The sequence below is a fragment of the Branchiostoma floridae genome, chromosome 17, assembly GCF_000003815.2.
Source record: "Branchiostoma floridae strain S238N-H82 chromosome 17, Bfl_VNyyK, whole genome shotgun sequence".
In the NCBI taxonomy this organism is placed as follows: domain Eukaryota; kingdom Metazoa; phylum Chordata; class Leptocardii; order Amphioxiformes; family Branchiostomatidae; genus Branchiostoma; species Branchiostoma floridae.
In genome coordinates this window covers 2,180,448-2,186,447 of record NC_049995.1, presented here as the reverse complement: position 1 = coordinate 2,186,447, position 6,000 = coordinate 2,180,448, and positions in this window count along the sequence as shown.

Sequence of the window (6,000 nt, the reverse complement as noted above, 5' to 3'; positions counted from 1 at the left end):
GTTTGAACCTGACATTGCAGGTGGCATTTTTGGTGTTTTTGGGGCACTTTTGGCGCTGTGTGTCCGGAACGATACGCGCGATTGCGACGATTTTTGGTGCATGGGTGGGGGTTGTTGCCTGTTGCCTAGGATTGACTTTGGGCCTTGTCGCGTTTGAACCATAGGCGGTAGGCCAAGGAATTGTTGTCGGATCCCCCATGCTTTTATACTGCCTGGATGATGTTACGAGTGTGGCTAGCTCTAAAGGAAGTACATGTACTCGGGATAACCCGAGCGGGTGCCAAACGTCGGCGAGTTCCGAGCGAAGGCACCCGAAGGTCGCCGAAGGCGACCAGCACTAGAAGGTCGCCGAAGGCGACCAGCGAGCGGAGAGATTTTTCCAGTAAGGAGGGTTAGCTCTGCTCTAAGGATGACCGGAAGGGCTGACGGGGGCCGTTTATGAGCGCAGCGGGGTGCCATTATCTGGTGGATCGGTGCCTTTGAATTGGATCGAGTGCCAGTTTCGTTGATTTTCGCACCACTGTACTGTATTTCCTCTTTGTTGCAAAACAACAACAACAATTCCGAGGCCTATTGCCCATGTTTGAACTTGACCCGGCAGGTCGAATTTTGTGTCCGAGAGGGGTGTTTCCGGAGTTATATCTTCTGAACGGCTGGTGCTGGCGCGATGATATTTGGCACATGTGTCGGCGGTGGCTGAATAATGCTCAAGTTTGATTTTGGCGCCCTTGGTGCTTGAACTTGACATTTTAGGTTACCTTTTGTGCGGGCACGGGGCGTGCGCTGTATCTCCGGAACGCAAGGTACCATTGTGTTGTTATTTGGTACGTGAGTTGTTTGTGGTGTCCTGGTGGTCAGGTTTGATTTTGGGCCTCCTAGTGCTTGAACTTGATACTGTATAGGTTGATCCTGTTTTTGTGTGGTTGGGGCATCCTCCCAATATCTGCTTGGTTTTAAAAACAGATTATGGTTGGGTGTAGAACCATCATCTGGCCTGGGCCACCTTCAATGTATCAGGTTACTCAGTGGCACTGACAGTTTGCCAGATGACGGGAGTGTACAAGATTATATATCTGTTGGTCAGGTATAATTGGAGTTTGCTTATTACTCTTTGTGGTGTTTCTAGAGCTGTATAGTACTGAGTTTTAAGTTTCAGTACAAGTTCCTTTACCCTGTTGGCAATCATGGTTGAACTTGAACTTAAACAGAAGAAGATGCAATTTTCTAATGTGGAGGAGAACTGTATAGAGTGTGGGCATAAGAGAAAGGTATGTGTATGATTTGTCCTGTGTTTCTTTTTGTTTCTTTGGTAATGCCATTTCCATACTGTATACAGGTAATTTGTTGTTTTGGGCTAGTCATATTCGCTTGGTTTTTGGGCCTGCTTAATCTATGGTACAGGCAGGGTTAAGTGGTGGAGGCTTAGCTTTGTTCTGTTTTAAATTCAGTATCGTCGGTTGCATTTTGTCGCGGCAAATATATGATGAAATTCCCCTTCTAAGCAACTGCTCATTGGTTTGCGGGGATGTTTGCTGGGTGTTTGCTCTGACTACAACAGCTTCTGAACTTTTCAAAGCTTCCATTGCCAGTAGTCTGTGTAACACAAACTCCGCTGTCCAGGGCTGTAACTGGCCCCTCCCCGCGGGCCGGCGGATGTTTGGCGGGCTGCTATAAGCGAGATTTAATCAGGCTACATTGCCAGCAGCTTGCCATCTATAAATGGGATTGACAAGGACATTTTTCATAGTAAATTATGCTGTTAAATTTGGCTTAGATACTACAGGAGATTTAGGTTTGGGTTGGATGGATTGAATGAAAATATCATACCACCCTGGGGACTAACTGTTGCTGCTGCATGGGGGCTACCACTATTCATATTGTCTAATGTCTATGGAACTACAGATAAAAGTATCATTGGTCAAATTATGCAAGTAACATTCCGATGTCAAGTGAATAACACCCCAGAAATAAATCTTTAATGAATATCATTGGAAGAACACAAACCAAGGAGACTTAGCAGCTGCATTAGGTCAGTACATTGAAATAGGAAGATATTAGTATATCATGTGATAGAGTAACTACATGTGCATGGGCCATCTGAGACAAAAAAAGGTAGCGTCTCAACAACTTCAAAGTACTGTGGTTGGTTACATACTTAAGAAATCCAAAATAAGTAATGTTCATCCATGTCCAAACTTACAAATTCAGAAAATGGAATTTCAGAGTCAGACTTTTGCATGGTGCACAACCAACACGGTAAAAAGCTCATTTTTCCAACCACGTACCACAGACAAAAAGGCAAAAATACCCAATAGGTCTACAGAAACCCAATACATTTCATGCAGGCCTGAGGTCTACGAACTCTTGTTTTATTTTGTGTTTAAGAGATGCACATGAATGGTTGAACCATGGTTTACTTTTCTTCTTTCTTTTCTTGTTATTGTTGTGGGTAATTTTACGCAGACATTTATCAGCTACGTGTGAGTATATCAGAAAATTCTTTTACTGCATTGTCTACGTCACAAAATGACTTAGCAGTAAAGTTTTGTAAGATTTTTTTATATCGGAGGATCCTGTAATGCCTCTGTAAATTTGAGTTTGGAGTTATCATCCCAAATGTACTTAGTTGGTAATGGGTTTGTTGGGGCTTTAGCTTGTTTTACATAAGGTGAATAGTTAGTTGAGATAGAGCATCAATTAAACAGTAGTCTGTTGGTTTAGTATTGTTTGTGATTGATTGAAAAACAAAGGAGCATTGGTCAAAACAAGTCATAATCCCTTACCATCCAAGCCACAAAGCACAACATTGGGAAGCAGTGCAATTTTCTTGCATACAGTCTGTTGGTTTAGTATTGTTTGTGAGTGATTGAAAAACAAGCTTGGCCTTTTCTGGCTGGGAAAGTTCGTCTTGTCATTGAAGGGAAACTTGAGAATTCTCACCTACCTGTATAGGCCTAATTTCTGACAAGAAAGACTTCAGACAGTGTAACGATCTCAATCGTTGAATTATTGAGAGAGTTTATTTTAGCAATAGAAGGGAGAGTTGAATCCAATGAGCTTTTATAAAACTTTAAAAGCTTTTATAAAAGCTCCTTGCTAGAAAAACCTCACGGCCCACTGAATAATATCAACATACGTGTGGCTTCTTTGCTGCGTGGGACACTTTAGTGATCATGGGACCCCGGGACGAAATGGGCAGCCATAAGCATATCGTTAGTTTATTTACGCATTTTGATCGCAAGGTATACTAGTGCCCAAAATTTTAATAGCATATAACGACAAGAATGGCATCGCTTATATCTTTTCGATGATAAAACTGTCCTAATTAGTCTACAATCGATATTTCAAAACAGGGCTAATCTGCTACACATATTGAATTCCTAATTTACCATATTGTTCGCTACTTTTGAGTAACATATGTCTGCATATTAAGAGGGAATTTCGTTTGTGAACAAAAATCTTCAGCATGTGACTGAAAGCAAAGGAACAAAATGGCACCCAAGCTATCCCATCAGTCATTGCGGTAGTGGGTGGTATTAAAGATTTGAGTGATTTTTATATATGTGTATGTAAGTTTTAAATTTTAGAAATGATTCCGGCCATGCAATTCATCAAGCCTCTGTTAAATCCATCCCTGTGGAGAGGCTAAAAATTAAAAAATTTGATGACATAGAGATCATTAATTAACCTAAGTAGTAAAATCCAAGACTGTATCGATGAATCAAACGGCCGATCGCCAGTATTTGGGACGGAAGTGGCGTTGGATTCATCAGTAGATCGATGAATCCCACGGCCGATCGCCAGTATTAGGGACGGAAGTGGCGTTGGATTCATCAGTAGATCGATGAATCTCAAGGCCGATCGCCAGTATAAGGGACGGAAGTGGCGTTGGGTTCATCAGTAGATCGATGAATCCCACGGCCGATCGCCAGTATAAGGGACGAGAATGGCGTTGGATTCATCAGTAGATCGATGAATCTCACGGCCGATCGCCAGTATTAGGGCCGGAAGCGGCGTTGGATTCATCAGTAGATCGATGAATCTCACGGCCGATCGCCAGTATTAGGGACGGAAGTGGCGTTGGGTTCATCAGTAGATCGATGAATCCCACGGCCGATCGCCAGTATTAGGGACGGAAGTGGCGTTGGATTCATCAGTAGATCGATGAATCCCACGGCCGATCGCCAGTATAAGGGACGGAAGTGGCGTTGGATTCATCAGTAGATCGATGAATCTCACGGCCGATCGTCAGTATTAGGGACGGAAGTGGCGTTGGATTCATCAGTAGATCGATGAATCTCACAGCCGATCGCCAGTATTAGGGACGGAAGTGGCGTTGGATTCATCAGTAGATCGATGAATCCCACGGCCGATCGCCAGTATTAGGGACGGAAGTGGCGTTGGATTCATCAGTAGATCGATGAATCCCACGGCCGATCGCCAGTATTAGGGACGGAAGTGGCGTTGGATTCATCAGTAGATCGATGAATCTCACGGTCGATCGCCAGTATAAGGGACGGAAGTGGCGTTGGATTCATCAGTAGATCGATGAATCTCACGGCCGATCGCCAGTATTAGGGACGGAAGTGGCGTTGGATTCATCAGTAGATCGATGAATCCCACGGCCGATCGCCAGTATTAGGGACGGAAGTGGCGTTGGATTCATCAGTAGATCGATGAATCCCACGGCCGATCGCCAGTATTAGGGACGGAAGTGGCGTTGGGTTCATCAGTAGATCGATGAATCTCACAGCACTATTGATGATTCCACAGCTGTGGAATTCATCATCTAAGTGATGAGTATCACAGCTGTGGAATTCATCAATCCACGGTCTTCAGATATAGCTCACATGAAAATGTGAAATGTGCAAAGCAGACTAGAGACTTGGACTGATTGTGGTCTTCCTACAATTTCTGTCATATAACAGTTTTTAGGACTTTGATATCGTTATATCACCGCGGCAAGAATTCGCTAAACAAAATGTGTTAGTGTTAGTGCAGTGACCCCTGGACAGTAATCTTTGCCCTTTGAGACATCAACATGTCACCAGTCCGACATTATATCTTGTGTACGAAAGTACTGCTGTATAAAGCCTAATACCGTAATGATTGTGTGTGCATGTTTCAGTCTGTCTCCATTGCAAAGAAGGACGAAAACAAGAACATCGAGCGAATGACGGTCAATGGAGACCCAGAGGTACAAAAATGAAAACTTGGTTATTATCAAATAAGAAAGTTTACATAAAGCTTTTGTTGTTTTTGTGCAATGCAATTGAAAGTCCAGTTTTGTGTTGCACTATAATTGGGTAGAAATAAAGTAGTGGTTGTGTAAATAATTTCTTTCTTCAGTGACGTACCAAACTGATGAAACCAGAGAATGTTTCACTATTTGTTTTGCTTTCCTTTTTTTTCATAGGCATTGTTTTTGCCACACAAGGAAGCCAGCATCTTCCTTCAGGCCAAACGGACCAGACGTGGTCTCTGGGAGGAATGCCGGGAAGGGTGTGACACAGAGGAAGTGGAGGAAGTGTGGGAAGCGGTCGACGAGAAAATGATATAGGAGTGTCCAAACTAGCCTCCTTCGCAGAGTTCCAGCGAAAAATCGCGAACCAGTAACATAGAATAAAAGACAGCCCCACTCGAAGTATGCAAAGGAGGCTAAGTCAAAACTTCTCTTTTAAGTAGAGTAGCCTCCATATGCATTGCGGGCTCTCAATGAAAACTAGTATTTTGAACATGTAACGTTTATTTCAAGTATATTACAGTTAAAAGATAGCATCATCAGCAGGCTCTCTGGGCTTTTTTGGACGGGGGTTATTTGTTTATTTGTATTCATCACTTTGGTTTTTTTTTAATGATGGATTCCTTTTTTTATTGGGTCGTTAATGAATCCAGCCCGTTAAGAAGTCATCAGCAAAGAGTATTGTAAGCCCCCCAAAGATCCAGAGAGCCTGCTATGGATGCTATCTTTTAACTGAAATAAACTTTTCAAATTACCAG